The sequence below is a fragment of the Sorex fumeus genome, unplaced genomic scaffold (assembly GCF_029834395.1).
Source record: "Sorex fumeus unplaced genomic scaffold, SorFum_2.1 ptg000034l, whole genome shotgun sequence".
NCBI lineage: Eukaryota > Metazoa > Chordata > Mammalia > Eulipotyphla > Soricidae > Sorex > Sorex fumeus.
In genome coordinates this window covers 28,604,318-28,620,827 of record NW_026606091.1, presented here as the reverse complement: position 1 = coordinate 28,620,827, position 16,510 = coordinate 28,604,318, and the positions used below count along the sequence as shown (strand labels likewise).

General features: G+C 50.4%; 1 protein-coding gene and 1 pseudogene across 1 annotated transcript in view; one reads left to right on the top strand and one right to left on the bottom strand.

Annotated features, from left to right (window-relative positions):
* Positions 1-16,510, bottom strand: part of LOC130026612 (polypeptide N-acetylgalactosaminyltransferase 12-like) — a 180,230-nt gene that overhangs the window by 90,472 nt on the left and 73,248 nt on the right. The window lies entirely within an intron of this gene.
* On the top strand, positions 9,040-9,120 carry LOC130026652 (uncharacterized; annotated as a pseudogene).

The window sequence follows — 16,510 nt, the reverse complement described above, 5'->3', positions numbered from 1 at the left end:
CAGTCAGTGCCACCACAGCCCTCAGGGCATTCTGACCTGTCCTTCCTGCCATCACCCAAGGCAGGCTCTTGGCCTCACTGGTGGTCTCACCAGCCCATTTCACAGACCAGGAAAGTCACAGCCCAGAAGACTGAATGGTTATGCCCCAAGAATACCCCAGGGTGGAGGGGAGCTGATGGCCAGCAAACCCCTGCCCCCTCTCTCAAAACTCTTCGAGTACGGCAACTTTTCGTGGGCTCACAGTGAAGACATGTTGGAATGATAGGTGATAATTGGAGATGATAGGAGACTCGTTCAGCTCCAAGACTGCGGAATGTTACCCAGACCTCTTCCACTGTTACAGAGACACAACTCGAGCCTGGCCCGGCTCCCGGCCGGCCACCCCACAGCCCTCAGACTCCAGGCGGCGCTGCGCCCGCTTCTCTCACCCCAGCTCATTCCCCTCGGCCCCCAGTCGCATCCGCAGTTGTTCTCCGGGTTCACCCGTTGTTCCTGGAACCTCCTGCCTCCACCTGTCCTTCGAAATGTTTTCAACGATGTGGCTGTTTCGGGGGCACCCAGAGGCCCGTAAACCTGAGAGGAAGCAGACAGTCAAGGACCCCAGACCTTCAACCCCACCCAAACTTCATGGTCCACAGCCCCGACTCTTGGTTCCTCCTGCTCATCTCGGGGGCTGCTCATTTCTCACCGCCATCTGCTGCTCCGGGCACCTTACTAAGTAGATTCTTTCCTGCTTTGGACCCACTGGAGCCCTCCTGGCAGTGCTGGCAGGGACACGAGGGACAACTAGAAACAAGCGTTCTATGTCCCGGCCCTAGAGCTCTCTGCATTTTCAGGGTTGTAACATTCTGGGGAGTGGACAGCTGACCCCATTTCCTCTGGCTGCCCGCAGAGCAGGACACAGGTGTGAAGGGACAGGGAGACTCGCCCAGCTCCTGCTCCCAGCCGGTCTCCCGTGTCACAATGCCCCATTCACAGGACCCCTCCCTGGAAAATCGAAGTCAGTCCTCCCCGACTTGCCCTCCTCGGACATCACAGATTTCAAGCTCCTGGTGCTGTGCACCAGCCCAAATCACTCAACACTTAAGGTTCTAAATTGCAAACTTCTGCCTTTATCAGATACACTTGATGTTTTAAAATTCTGTACTTTCAGCTCTTTCTGTCCCAAACAAGAGGGGAAGGGTGTTTTTGCACAGTTAAACCCACTGCCAGGTGGGTCTGTGGTGAGGTTTCTGGGAGTCAGGGACCCTGCTTTGACTCCCCAGCTCCTCAGTGATGCCCTGAGCTCCCACCCCCATTGTTTCCTGAGTTGGGTGGGCCAGCGTCCAGCCACCCAGGTCTTTGGTCAGCGGGAGGCCAGGAGATCCTATTCTGGTGGCAGGAGGAAACAGGGCCTGGAGAGAGGGTCTCTGGGGACTCCCATCCCAGAGTCCCGGGAGACCCTGGCGAGGACAGAAGTTGCTGGAGGACAAGACTGCCTGAAAACGTGGCTGTCAATGGGCGGAGGCTTTATCCTGGGCCTCCTGGCCACACACTGACCAGTGCAGAACCAGCGCATGGCCCAGGGCTGGCGGGTTAGCACCGACCTAGCACTTTTTCTTCCCATCTTTTCATGCTCTGCCAATTTCCAATGATCCCCTAGGGAAAGGGTCAACATGCAGAAGGTGCATTGGGGCCACTTCTCCCTTAAGCCTCCTTGAGAGAGGGTGTCCCGAGGGGCGGGGCCACGAGCATTTCTATAGGCAGGGATGTGGCCGTGGCCTCAGGACACTCTGGGTGATTCCTCTCTGCCTTGCCCTCCTCAGACATCACAGGCTTCAAACTCCTGGTGCCAAGCACCAGCCCAAATCATTCACCCTAACGGATGAGGCACTGCCATGTGACTCTCCGCCTTTACAAGATATATCTGATGTTTTAAAATTCTGTTCTTCCATCTCTTTCTGTCCTAAATTAGACGGGAAGGGTGTGGTCGCACGGTAAGAGGTTTTTGGCAGGAGGGTCTGTGGTGAGGGGTCTGTGTACCCGGGGACCCTGCTTTGACTCCCCAGCGCCACTGAGGCAGCTCCTCAGCATTTCCCTGAGCTCCTGAGCTGGGGAGCCAGTGTCCAGCCACCCAGGTCTTTGGACAGCAGGAGCCCAGGAGGTCCTCTTCTGGGGACAGGAACGGACAGGTCCTGGAGAGGGGCTCTCTGGGGACTCCCATCCCAGAGTCCCGGGAGACGCTGACGAGGACAGAGGCTGCTGGGGACAAAACTGCCGGAAGTCTTGCTGGAAATGGGCCCGGGCTTGATCCTGTGGCCTCGGGGCCATACGCTGACCAGTGCAGGGCCAACGCAGGGCCTTTTCTTACCGTCCGTTGCGCTCTGCGAATTTCCAACGATCTCCTAGAGATGACACCTAGAGGTGACCCGTAGATGACCCGTGGAAGGGTCACCATCTGGAGGTGACCCCTAGATGACCCCTCGAAGGGTCAACAGGGGGAAGGTGTGATGGGGCCACTTCTCCCTCAAGCATCCTTGAGAGAGGGTCCCCGAGGGGCGGGGCCACGAGCTTTTTTTTATAGGCAGGGAAGGGGGCGTGGCCTCGGGGCTGCAACCCCATTGGCCAGGGAGAAATCTAGAGCTCCCAGGGGCAACCTCACAATGAAAGCTGCACCAGCCTCTGCCCTGGTGGGCCTGACGGGCCTCCCCACTCCCACCCGGACCCTCGGGCACTGCCCCCTACCGACGATGGTGGCTTGGAACTCTGTGGGCCTCACGGTGGGCCAGGAGCACTGACCCTTTCGGTCTCCCGTAGCTCAGTCCACGACTTTCTCATTCCCAGAGATCACGTCCCCCCATGCCCAGGCTGGGCTGCAGCTGCCAGGATTCGCCCCTGAGCACCCCTAGGTCTGGCCTGGCTGCTGCTGTGGGAGCCCAGCGAACCTGGCAGAGGGGCTGTCCTGGTCGCTGTCCCAACTGCCCCTCACTCCAGCCCCTCTCCTTTATCTTCTTGGAGCCCCTGCCCCCTGCCCTGCCCCTCTCCTCTCCTGAAGCCCGCAGAGTTCTTGCTCCCACCTTATCCTGTGTCCACGTTCTCTCTGTCCTTCTGTCTCTGCTTCCTCCCTGACGTGCAGCAGCCAGTTTGTGGGGCCATGAGCCCCCAGACCCAGTCAGTCCCTGACCAATTCCCCCTGTTGCTCAGAGACTTCCCTTTCTGAGTCCTGGAGGGCTCTTAATGACCCCATAGAACCTCCCCACCCCAGCTCTGCCCCTTTCTCTGAGACTCAGTCTATGCTACTGGGAGCTGGACACCAGACTTGGCCTTGGGGAACCTTGATGCTTCTCTGGTGTTGATCCCGGCGTGCTCTGGAAATCCCTCTCAATACACACACTCCCAACTAGGGCCACTAAGCCTGGCCACGCTGCCCTCACGAGTCCTGCAGCCTGAAAGCAACCCCAACTCCCCCATATCGCCCGTGCCCACTATGGCACCCCCGAGTGCCCCTGTACTCCCTGCCCTGAGCACATTCAGGCCCCAGTGGTCTCCGACTGTCTCCTGTAGCTCTGACATCTCCCCCTCTCACTTTCGCTGGGCTGAGAATCAAATTTATCTCTGATGGTGGGGCACAGGGTCACTGTGGGCTTGTGCTGTCTGGGGAGCCTGTGGGCAGTGAAGGGTTCCACACTGGGGTGAGGCTCTGGGCAGAGAAATTCCATCCAGTCCTTGAGAGGTTTGGGAAATACCTGGAGGTTTGCAGGTCCTTTACCTGAGACATGATCTGGCCACTAGGGGGCCTGGCACCCACGAAGCATTGGGGGCAAGGTGGGGGCTCTTCCCGGTGGGCACTACAGAGGAGGTGTAGACGGAACAGGCACCATGGGCATGGGCATGTCATGTCAGGTTCTGATCCATGGGGAGACCCCCACAGGACAGCTCATGCTTCATCAAGAAGCATGAGCCGTTCCCTGGCAGGACCCACCCACCCAATGCCACACACCCACACAGGCTGGGATGCATCCATTTGTAGAAACAATCTTGGAAACAGGACAGTGGCTGTCAGGGAGACTGATTCAGCCCTCTCCCCTCTCTCTCCTCTGCCACCAATTCATGATCCCCTAAAATGTCCCAGGTAGTGCCTAGAACTCAGTTGCTGACTTTTCCAGCCTCCATCCTTTTCAGGACTTCCTTTCCCAGAATAGAAACAGTACACTGGAGGAGGGGGAGCTCTCGGCTCAGACTTTTGCTTGGTCTGTAGCCCATGAACCGAAGGTTTGAGTGTTGCCTCGTTTTCCCTCGGCCAAGGAGGGGTAGATGGTTGTAGCCAAGTGCTGTTTTGAAAATCGGATGCTCTGAATGAGTGTTTCCTCTAAGCACTGAGATCCTTCCAAGTACTGCTTCATTGACCCTCATGGCCTGTGTACATACCTGAGAGGTTTGGGGTTTGTGGGGATCTCTATTTGCTCCAGCCTTTTTGATCACGAGACCCTGTGGTACCAGGGAACGTTCTTGACCTCATGCATCCCAAGCCTGTACTGAGTCTCCTGAGACTTCTCTCTGGCCTTCTGCACCGAATTTTAACTCAGAAAGTGGAAAATGCCCTGGACCATGCAAGGACAGCCCACAAACCGGAAATATCTGAACATTTAGGTGGGAAAGCAGGGGTGAGGAGGCATTCTCCACTCCTCTCTCCTGGGATATAGTCTAAGGTGGGGGGTGCGGAGGTGGTCATTTATTATTGCTACTATTTGGACTATTTCTATGGGGGTGAGTATTTCTGCTCCTGGGACTCCTTATTGTGTAGTGCTGGAGGACATGTCTCCTATCTGAGCTCTGTTCTCTATTGTGGGATATTTCTTGCCCCAGAGCTCTAGTGTGTAGTTTGGAAAACAATTTTCCCCAACATCCCTAGTGTTTTTTTTTTTTTTGGAGGAAATTTCAGCTCTGCTCATTCCTGGTGCCTAATAATTGTGAACATTTCTGTCCTCGGAACCCTGCTGTCTATTGTTAGGGGAAACCTTTGCACCCCATGTCACTGGTGCCTACTGCTTGGGGCCTGTTTTTGCCTCCCAGACCACTAGTGTCTATTACTAGGGGACATTTCTGCCCCCCACATCCCCATTGCCCAGTGTTGGGGGACATTTCTGCCTCCAGATGCACGGTCTTCCCCACACCGCCAGCTTGTCCTTCTTGACTGTTACCACCTCCAGCTCCTCAGGCTTTATGATCTCCACTGTGTTCGGCTCCACTTCAGTGCCCTTAGATTGACTGAAACTGGATAGACTGAGGGGCAGCCCCAGGCTCTCAGCCAACCAAGGGAGCTGGAGGGCTCGGGGCAGTTTCCGCCTATTTCTGCCCCCAGGTGTCCTACCTCTTGACCCCCACTGGGGGCTTCTTCCTCCTGAGGACCCTGACACACATTTTCAGGACACTTTTGTGTCAAAGCAGCAGCCAAGTCCTGCCCTGAGTCAGGCCACTGTGGACTGTCCAAGTGGACTGTCACTGCTCAGGCAGAGTCACAACTGGAGAGCCAGTGCTGTCACCCCCTTCCCCTCCCTCACCCCTTCCACCTAACAGGGAAATCCCTCTTATGGCCTCTAAGAATTTGAGCAATCCTTCCTTAGGGCACTGGGAAAAGGCCGGCCCTGTCTGCTTGCAGCACTTTTCTTTGGGTGTTAGCACCACACCCAGACATGCTCAGGCTTTACCACGACTTAGCTCAGGGACCATTCCCAGTAGAACTAGGGGGCCCATTGATCCAACGTCAGCAGTGTGCAAGATGATCACTTTATCTGCTGAACTAATGCCCTGCTCCAAGCAGTATTTTTTTTCAGCTGCTTCCCACCTAAATCTCCTTCCTGTAGAGTTGGGCTCCCTTAAAGATGCCTCACTCCCCCTTCTGTACGGCACCGTGCCCAGGGAGACAGCCCCGTGGAACCCGAAGCTTCCAATCCAAGCACTTTCAGACTTTTCAAGAATGGGCCCCAGGGATATTGCTGGGGTGAAGGTGCTTGCCCTGATGCAGCCCAGCCCTGTTCAAGTCCTGATACTAGGATCTCCTGAGCCCTGCTGAAGAGGAGAGTGCACCTCTACCCACATTTCTTGCAGGCTAATTTCAGACAGGCTACCCTGGAGAGCAGGAGCTGCCATGAGGCACAGGGTCTGGGAGAGACCAGACAGCACGGAAATCACCCGAGATGTCCCAGAGGTGGTCTGTCACACTGTTCAACTTAGAAACCTGGGAAAATCCCCCAAATATTCCTACATTATTGATATGCTCCCGATCCTTCTTGGCACCAAGAAAGCTTGGTCATTTCTTGTTCCATACTTCCTGTCAGCTGCTTGCTGATACCCCGTCGCCCATCAGATCCGCTGTAAAACTGATCTCTTGCCTTGTGCGGTGTTCAGTCTTTGGAGCTGTTCATTCCATTAGCACTGTTATCTCATCATGTTCTCCCACATTCCAAAATGTGCTTTTTTTTCCTTTTATGGGTCACACCAAGCGATGCCCAGGGATTACTCCTGGCTCATGCACTCAGGAATTACTCCTGGTGGTGCTCAGGGAACCATATGGGATTCTGAGAATCAAATCCAGGTCAGCCGTGTGCAAGGCAAACACCCTACTCACTGTGCTATCACTCCAGTCCCTGATGCTTGGTTTTTAGTTAGCTTTAGGCAGAAATTTTGGCAAAGTTCGTATGAGTTCATAGTCGTTGAAAACTCGAAGTGATATTCGTGCTGCAATTCTCATTTGTGAAACAACAAAACTCACTACCAAGCAGGGGAGAAAGCAAGACAAGACCAAAAGGAAAAAGAGCAACACCCAAGCAGTGGCACCTGGTGCACAGGAGGAGTTGGCAGAGAGCATGGCAGCTGGGTGGCACTGCCATTCGTCCAGTGGAGACAGCACGACACCAGTCGTGTGGTTAAGGGCAGGCGCCAGCACCTCCAGTGTGCCCTTGGTCTAGAGGCGGCGAGAACTGGCAGGGCAGACAAGGGGCAGGGAGAAAGAGGGGAGCCAGAGCAGGAGCAGGAGTCAGGGGTGGAGGATGCGGAGGGGCAGAAGGCAGGCCCCAGATCATTGCCCCAGAGGGCCATGACATGCTGCAGGAGAGAACAAAGTGCCAATATGACACCAGACAAGCTGTGACCCTCTGTGAAAGGGAGTGGCAGACATTCAAAGTTGGGTAGCTTCCAGAAACGTCTACTGACACCAGGACCACTTGGACAGTCTGACAGAGTCGCAGGGAGTCCCCAGGCAGGCAGGGAAGGCAGGGTAACTTGGAACCTACACTCCCAAGAAAAGCCTCGTGGAAATGGTCGCCCCATGACCTCAAGACAGGGCAACATAGGAAGAGAGCTCAATGAAGGTATCGGAGGTGCAGCCCTTCCCGGCTTTTGCTGGGCCTGAGAATCCATGGTCTCAGCAGATGCTGGGGGTTCCATATGGAAAACAAGGCTCTCCCTGTTCCCCACTTTAGTATCTTATTGGCGTTCGATCTCCAGACAGAGCTAGAAGCGCAAATAAATGTCCACCTTGACACTGTATATTCCCCCTTTGGAAAATACCCTCTCCAGGCGCCCTCTAATGGCAGTATCATGCCCCTCTCCTGGTAAACTCATGCTAGGCGTGAGCCTCCAGAGACAGCCACAATGTCAGGTAACCCGTGAGGTGTGGTTCGGGATAGGGAAAGATACTGCGCAGGTCTGAGAGGCAGGAATACTGGTGAGATGCAGCTCAACTGGGAGCAACCCATTGGCCTCAGTTGAGAAGTCATGATCTGCGCCGAGTCAGTGTGGTCGGTCCTGCTGGTCACCTTGTGGTACCCAGCCCTTCCACTCTCTTGAGTCTGTTTTCCTCTAGTGACCAATGATTGACCGGCCTGAACCTCAAAAGATGTGTTTCTCCCTTTGCAAATTGTTCCAGGAAGCAGACCCGTTTGCGTTTGGGCCAAAGGATCCAGAGACAGGAGGAAACCTCAGTCACTGTGAACCCGTTGCCCAAGGATTCAAAAACTCGGCCACCTTCTTCAGGAAGACCCTGGCTCTGGACTTAAGCAAATCCTCGTTGGAGCCCTTGAATGGACCATCCTGCAGTCTGTAGATGATAAGGTCCTAGTGTCAGAAGCCTAAGAGAACTGAAAGAGAGCCTCAGAGGCTCTGCTCCAGCTCTTGGTTGAGGCTGGGCACTAGACCTCCTGGAAGAATGAGCATTTAGAAGTGAGAAAAAGAAAAACAAATAACCTAAAAAAATCAGCAGTAGGGCTCCAGAGGCATAGAGGTTGATCCTCTTAGTGCCTGAGAAAGGGCACCAGGCTCTAGGTGCCCTGACCCAGGGTAGGGCCATTGGCAGAGGTCTGGGCATACCTGTATCTGAGGTAGGGGGCTCTGATCTCTCGCTGTGCCACAAAGGTAAACAAACTACCTCCAGGTCCCCATTCAGGGGTGATAGTGATGACTAACAAAGGGCCCCAGTGGCTACCAATTGCCCAGATGGCACAGTCCCTGGGATTATGATGTGAAAACCCACATCTAAGTTTTGCGACTCTAGATTTTGATGTGAAAACCCACTCTAACTTTCGCGACCCCAGCCTTTCTGCTTATCGGATGGGACCCCATCCTCTGACTTGCAAGAAGCAGTGGACTAAATCTCTTGCTCAGAACCACTGAACAGTTCAGGAGCAGTTTCCAACCTGAGTGGCATCCGGATAAACACCATAAGAATGAAGCCCTGAATCCCTCTGGAAAGACTGGGTAGGGGCGGGTGCGCTCGGCGAGGGATAGTGACAAGCACGAAACATGGTGAGACCCCACGATCTCTTAATTTTCATATTAAAAGGTAAAGGTAAAAGGTAAAGGCACTCCCGTTGATCGTCGATTTGCTCAAGCGGGCCCAGTAACGTCTCCATTGGAGACTTTGTTGTTACTATGTTTGGCATATCGAATACTCTCGGTAGCTTGCCGGGCTCTCCAAGAGGGGCGGAAGAATTGAACTCGGGTCGGCCATGTTGGCCGCTTGTAAGGCGAACGCCCTACCACTGTGCTATCACTCCATCCCCCGGAGCTTCTCGGCCTTTTGGCTAAGATCAAGTGTAGTATCTGTTCATATTAAAAATTGAAATTTATTTATTTGGATTTATTTTTTAATTGGGTTATTATTTTATGTTTTGAGTTTGCTCCTGCACATATGGATGTGTTGGAGGCTGTGTACCTTTTTTTTAATCCAAGAATTTTCTTTTTATTATTTTTTTATTAGTTAAACCCCATGAGGTACAATTGTAGACTTATAAATTTTTGTGCTTGGGTTTCAGTCACACAATGATCAAGTACCCATTCCTCTACCAGCACCCATCCTGCACCACCACGGGTCCCAGCATCCCTCCTACCCCACCAACCCCCTTTCCCACCCTGTCTCTTTGGCAGTGCATTCCCCCTTGATCTCTCTCTCCCCATTTGGGTGCTGTGGTTTGCAAGAGAGAAACTGAGTGGTAGTCATGTTTGGTCTATAGTCTACTTTCAGCATGCATCTCCCACCCTGGGAGGATCCTCCCAGCACCCTTGATTTGGTGCCCTCTTCTCTACCTGAGCTTACTTGGAGACTGTGTAACTTCTTTACTTGCAGAGTACGAGTCTCAATGTTGTTCTGTTTGGGTCATCTCGCCACTCCTAGTGCGTAGCATCCCTGTCATGGGGGCACGTCTGCAATTGCTTTGTGTAGCCGCAGAGCCTCATAGTCCCATAGCCCCATTCCTCAATGGGAAGGGGCAGAGGAGGGGAGAAGGGAGGGGGCAGGAAGGAGGAGGGGGAGAGGAGAAGGGCGGGAAGGAAGAGGGAAGAAAGACAAGGTTGGGGTAAATGAATATGATTTTGACAGGGTAGGTAAAAGATGGAATTACAGGTGAGTAAGAATTCTGTTTAAACATTTCTGACTCCTGGGGGGAACACATCACTTTCAGGCAGGTCACTTCGTGCCCTGGGATGGGTGTCTGCAGCCTCCTTACCTCACGGGCATCACAGTCTGTCTGATCTTCTGCCAACACAATTTGTCTTTGACGGGTTGTTGGCTCAGGTCTGTCTTGGATCTGGGTGTGATTTCCACCTCTAGGTGAAAGGGAGGATGGGGTGTGCGTGGGGTGTCTTTAGGAAGGACACTCCCTTCTGGTTCTCACAGAACACTTGGGGTTCCAAGGCGGGTGTAGCCCGTAGGATGGCGGGGATCAAACCCAGATCAGCCACGTGCAAAGCAACAACCTACCACTGTAGTATCGCTCCAGCCCTTGAATTTCTTCTTTGATGAAGTTTCTGTTCATTATTCCTCTCTGCATTTGTTTGATGGGGTTGGGAGATATTTTTTTTAAAGTTCTACCAATGTGCTATATAACTTGGATATTAGCCTTTCATCAGCTAGATATTGGGTAAATAATTTTTTCCATTCTGTGGGCTATCTTAGTAGCTTAGACGCCATTTCTTTTTTTTTTTTTAAAGAAACAACGCATTAGAACTGCTTTGTCACCTCTTGATCGATCAACCAGACTCAAGCTTAGCAAGGACATACTTCATTTGAGGGAAACAATGGAAGAAAGGGGCTTAGTAGATATATACAGGACACTTCATCCACAAAAAGCTGAATACACATTCTTCTCAAGCGTACATGGAACATTCTCCAAGATAGACCATATGCTGAGCCACAAAATATGCCTCCATAAAATTAAGAAGGTAGAGATTGTATCAACAATCTTCTCAGACCATAATGCGCTGAAATTAGAAGTAAATCACACACAAAAACAGAAAACTATATCAAACACCTGGAAATTAAACAGTGCACTATTGAACAATGAGTGGATTAGACAGGAAATCAAAGAGGAAATCAAAAGATTCCTAGAAACGAATGAAAATGAGAACACGGGTTACCAAAACTTATGGGACATAGAAACGGCTGTGTTAAGAGGAAAGTTTATAGCTCTACAAGCATTCCTCAGAAAGGAGGAGCGAGCACACATAAGTAACCTAACCTCACAGCTTAAGAGCTTGGAGAAGGACCAAAAAAAGGAGCACAACCCGAACAGGAGAAAGGAAATAATAAAACTCAGAGCAGAGATTAACGAGATGGAAACACAAAAAACAATCTGAAAGATCAATGAAACCAAAAGCTGGTTCTTTGAGAAAATTAACAAGATCGATAAGCCTCTAGCAAAACTCACAATGAAAGGGAGAGAGAAAACCCTAATAAATCGAATCAGAAATGAAAAGGGGGTCATTACAACAGAAACCACAGAAATTCAGAGAATCCTCAGGGAGTACTTTGAGAAGCTTTATGCCACGGAACATCAAAACCTCGAGGAAATGGATAAATTCCTAGACTCCTACAGACTCCCAAGGCTGAACCAAGAAGACCTGGAATACCTGAACAGACCTATCACCGTCAAGGAAATTGAAATGGTAATAAAAAGTCTCCCCGAAGCACAAAAGTCCTGGCCCGGATGGATTCACTAGTGAATTCTTCCAAATCTTTAAAGAGGACTTACTCCCAATGCTCTTTAAGCTTTTCTACGAAATTGGAATATCAAAAACACTTCCGAACAGTTTCTACGAAGCAAATGTCACACTGATACCAAAAGCAGACAGAGATACCACAAAGAAAGAGAATTACAGGCCGATATCCCTGATGAACACAGATGCAAAGATCCTCAACAAACTACTAGCAAATAGAATCCAACTACTCATCAAAAAGATCATACACCATGACCAAGTAGGATTCATCCCAGGGATGCAAGGATGGTTTAACATTCGGAAATCAATCAACATAATCCACCATATCAACAAAAGAAAAGATAAAAAGCATATGATCATATCAATAGATGCAGAGAAAGCATTTGATAAGATCCAGCACCGCTTTATGATGAAAACCCAAGCCAAAATGGGCATAGAGGGGACTTTCCTCAACATAATTAAAGACATCTACCACAAGCCTACAGCAAGCATCATCCTCAATGGGGAAAAACTGAGAGCCTTCGCTCTAAGATCAGGGACGAGACAGGGATGCCCACTCTCTCCACTGCTGTTCAATATAGTACTGGAAGTACTTGCAATAGCGATTAGGCAGGAAAAAGATATTAAGGGCATTCAGGTAGGAAAGGAAGAAATCAAGCTCTCACTATTCGCAGATTATATGATACTCTACTTAGAGAACCCAATAACCTCCACCAAAAAACTCCTAGAAACAATAGACCTGTATAGTAAAGTTGCAGGTTATAAAATCAATACCCAAAAGTCCATGGCTTTCCTATACGCAAACAGTGAGAGAGAAGAAAGCAACATGAAAAAAACAATCCCGTTCACAATTGTGCCCCAGAAAATCAAGTACCTAGGAATCAGCATAACTAAGGAAGTAAAGGAACTGTACAAAGAAAACTACAAAATGCTACTTCAGGAAATAAAAGAGGACATGAGGAAATGGAAAGATATCCCCTGCTCATGGGTCGGGAGACTTAACATTGTCAAAATGGCAATACTACCGAAAGCATTGTATAAATTCAATGCAATCTCTATAAGGATACCCATGACATTCTTCAAAGAAATGGAGCAAACACTCCTGAAATTTATATGGAACAATAAGCCCCCACGAATAGCTAAAGCAATTCTTAGGAAAAATAAAATGGGAGGAATCAACCTCCCTAACTTCAAACTGTACTACAAAGCAGTAATAATTAAAACAGCATGGTACTGGAACAAAGGCAGAACTGCAGACCAATGGAAGAGGGCTGAATACACTGACATCTCCCCTCAATCATATGCTCATCTAATCTTTGATAAAGGTGCAAGTAATGTGAAGTGGAGTAAGGAAAGCCTGTTTAATAAATTGTGTTGGCATCACTGGACGGCAACATGCAAATAAGTAGGCTCAGAACTCTGCCTAACACTATGTACAAAAGTAAGATCAAAATGGATTAAAGACCTCAACATCAGACCAGAAACCATAAGGTGCATTGAAGATAACGTTGGCAACACCCTCCATGACATTGAAGCTAATGGTATCTTCAAAGATGCCACGCCACTGGCCGAGCAAGTGAAAACAGAGATAGATAAATGGGACTATCTTAAACTAAGAAGCTTCTGCACCTCCAAAGAAACAAATACAAAGACAGTCTACAGAATGGGAAAGGATATTCACCAAATACACATCTGACAAGGGGTTGATATCCAGGATATACAAAATACTGGTTAAACTCCACAAGAAGAAAACATTCAACCCCATCCAAAAATGGGGCAATGAAATGAACAGAAACTTTCTCAAAGAAAAAATCCGAATGGCAAAAAAGCACATGAGAAAATGCTCTACATCATTAATCATCAGGGAGATGCAGATCAAAACCACAATGAGATACCATCTCACACCTCAGAGACTGGCCCACATTCAAAAGAACAAAAGCAACTGATGCTGGCGTGGATGTGGCGAGAAAGGGACACTCCTTCACTGTTGGTGGGAATGTCCACTGGTTCAGCCCTTCTGGAAAACAGTATGGATGATGCTCAAAAAATTAGAAATTGAGCTCCCATTTGACCCAGCAATACCACTCCTGAGAATATATCCCAGAGAGGCAAAAATTTATCGTCGAAGTGACATCTGCACTTGTTTGTTCATTGCAGCACTCTTGACAATAGCCAGAAACTGGAAGAAACCTGAATGCCCACGAACAGATGACTGGTTAAAGAAACTTTGGTACATCTACACAATGGAGTACTATGTAGCTGTTAGAAAAGATGAAGTCATGAAATTTACATACAAGTGGTACAATATGGAAAGTATCATGCTAAGTGAAATGAGTCAGAAAGAGAGGGATAGACATAGAAAGATTGCATTCATCTGGGGGATATGAAGTAACAAAGTATGAGATTAATACCCAAGAATAGGTGAGATCAGCACCAGGAGGATTACTCCATAACGTAGAAGCCAGCCGGGTATCCTAGAGGAAAGGGCAGTTCAGATAGAGAAGGGAGCACCAAATAAAGGATGTTTGGAGGATCCTCCCAGGAGGGGAGATGCATGTTGAAAGTAGACTATGGACTGAACATGTTTGCCACTCAATGCCTCTTTTGCAGACCACAACACCCAAAAGGAGAGAGAGAACACAGGGAATTGCCCTGCCACAGAGACAGGGGGATGGGGGGATGGGGGTGGGAGGGATATTATCCATGGTGGTGGAAAATGGGCACTGGTGGAGGGATGGGTATCTGATCATTGTATAATTGAAACCAAAGCACAAAAAATTGTAAATCTACAACTGTAAAAAAAAAATAAAATAAAAAAAACACGTCTAGGGAAAAAAAAACGCATTAGATTGGTGTATCTTTGATTTTTCTGTTCTCTTTTCATGCTTCACATTTTATTGAATTTTTTGCAAATTTTTATTTTGTTTTCATAAAGTTGTTGACAATAATTTATTACATTTAATATTCAAACACCAATTCCACCACCATCGTACCTTCCCACCACCATATTTTGAATGTTACCACTCCAAATCTTAGAGGTACTCTCCTGGGGTCATTGACATCGTACTCAGGGGTATCCAGATGACAGGCTCTAAACATGGTGAATCCCATGGCAAGGGCCACCCACAATCTAGAAGCAACTGCCAACTGCTGGCAGGACACACCTCGCCCAAGACACATACCCACACGGCCTGGGATGGATCCATTTATTGAAACAAGCTTGGAAATAGGACAGTGACTGTCAGAGAGTGACCCAGCATGCCTCCTTCCTCTCTCTTCTCCTCAATTCATTAGTGCCCAACCAGCCCCCAAAGAGTGTCTAGAACTGGTTGCTCTGATGTTTCTAGCCCCCATTAGCTTCAGGGCTGCCATATGGAGAAACGGCACTGTGTACTGGGGAGGGAGAGCTCCCACCTCAAGCCCTTGTTTGGCTTTTGGAGCTATCATGACTGAGGTTGGAGTGTGGCCCAGTTTAAATTTCTGCTCCCAACATCCCTGGTGCCTAGAGGTAGGAGACATTTTTGTCCCACTGATCCCTGCGGTCTGGTGTTGGGGGACCTTTCTGCCCCCTTGGTCCCTAGGGTCTAGTGCTGAGGGAAAGTGGAAGAGCGGTGAAGAGGGAGGAAGGAGCAGGGTGGGAAGAACTGGATCAGGGCTAGATTAGATGGAATTGAAGAACACAGGGTACATCATCAGGGTAGAAAAAGTGGATTAATGGTGAACAAGCTTGCCAGCTGAACTCAAGCGGACGAGCTGGATTCTGGTTTTTTGGGGGCAGGTCATTACAGGATCCAGATCTGAGGTCTGCGGCCTCCTGTTCCTCACAGACAGGAACAGGAGGGTCTCTCTGGGTTATTCACACAATCCATGATCCCGCTCCCCGGGTCTGGACCCCAGACCTTAGTCTCAGACCTTAGTCATCCAGATCCTTAGTCTTCTCACACGCCACCAGCCTGTCCTTCATGACCATCACCTCGAGTTCCATAGAGGTCATGGTCTCACAAACCTCCACTATGTTCACCTCCAACTCCGTGTTCTTCGACACTGGATTGACTATGGGGCACTCCAGGGTCTCAGCCAAGCAAGGAAGGTGGAGGCATCTCAGGGGTCCCGCATGGCTCCACCTCCCATATAGCCCCACCTCCAGATCCCCATCAGGAACTTCTCCCTCCTGGAGACCCACCGCACCACTCACCCTCTTCAGGGTACCCTTGGAATTCCAGCAAGGTCTGGGGCTCAGTTGCTCCTGATTTCAGGACTGAGGACCCCTAAAGATGAAGGCACCAGGTGAGTAGGCAGGTCTAGAGCCGGATGCGCCTTCCTGTCCCTGAGCCCCTGGCCACCCCCTCACCTGGGTTTCCCTCAGCTCCCTGAAGGTGGCCTCCAGCAGGGCCTGCTGCCTTGTTAGCACCTGTTGCAGCTGGTCCATGAGCTCCTTGTGCCTCAGCACCTGCTCAACCTTGAAGCCCACATGAGGGGGTCATTCAGGTGTGGGGTTGCACCTGTGTGCTGCTTTTGGTACCAGCAGAAGCATTCCAGGCTACAGACACTGCACCTTCTGGTCTTGCGTGCACATCTCTATCATGAGACAGGGCTGAAGGCTGTTCAGATCCCACCACAACATTCAGGGCCCAGACATTCACACGCAGGCCCAAGGAAAACAGCACATGGGGTAACCTGTCCCCTGCACATTCCTCAGGGGGTCTTTCTCCCAAGACCTAAAAGAGGGTGCCTCCTCATACCTCGACCCGGCAGCCTCCCCGGTACTAGGACCCTCTGTGTGCAGTGAGGGCCAGTCCGCACCCCCACAACCCCTCTAGCCTCTTCTAGATTTTGACACATTATAGTGGGTGGCGTCCTGGCCTGTCCTTCCTCCCACCACCACAGGCGGGCTCCTACCCTCACAGTGGGTCTCCCCCGGCACCTTCTGTCAGGGTGGGCCTGACGGGCCTCCCCACCCCCACCCGGACCCTCGGGCCTGGCACCCACTAAGCATTGGGGGCAAGGTGGGGGCTCTTCCCGGTGGGCACTACAGAGGAGG